The following is a 242-nucleotide window of genomic DNA, read 5'->3' on the forward strand; positions in this document are numbered from 1 at the left end:
TTTATAGACCACAGATTAGTTTATTTTTAACACCCATCATGCCATGAATTCATAGGGAATAGGTTCCAGTAGCTCAGGCTCCTTTCCATTGGTTTTCACACAGTGTGCTTCTCTGGGTGGAGCAGCTGGCGCTTTAGTTGAACCCAGGTCCCTTTCTCTTTGGCTTCTTTCTTTTTCTGGTCATTTTCCTTCACACGTTTTAGGAAGCTATCTCTGCTCTTAGAATGTTTAATATGCTCAAT

Source organism: Tupaia chinensis, unplaced genomic scaffold, assembly GCF_000334495.1.
Source record: "Tupaia chinensis unplaced genomic scaffold, TupChi_1.0 Scaffold000137_1, whole genome shotgun sequence".
Lineage (NCBI taxonomy): Eukaryota > Metazoa > Chordata > Mammalia > Scandentia > Tupaiidae > Tupaia > Tupaia belangeri.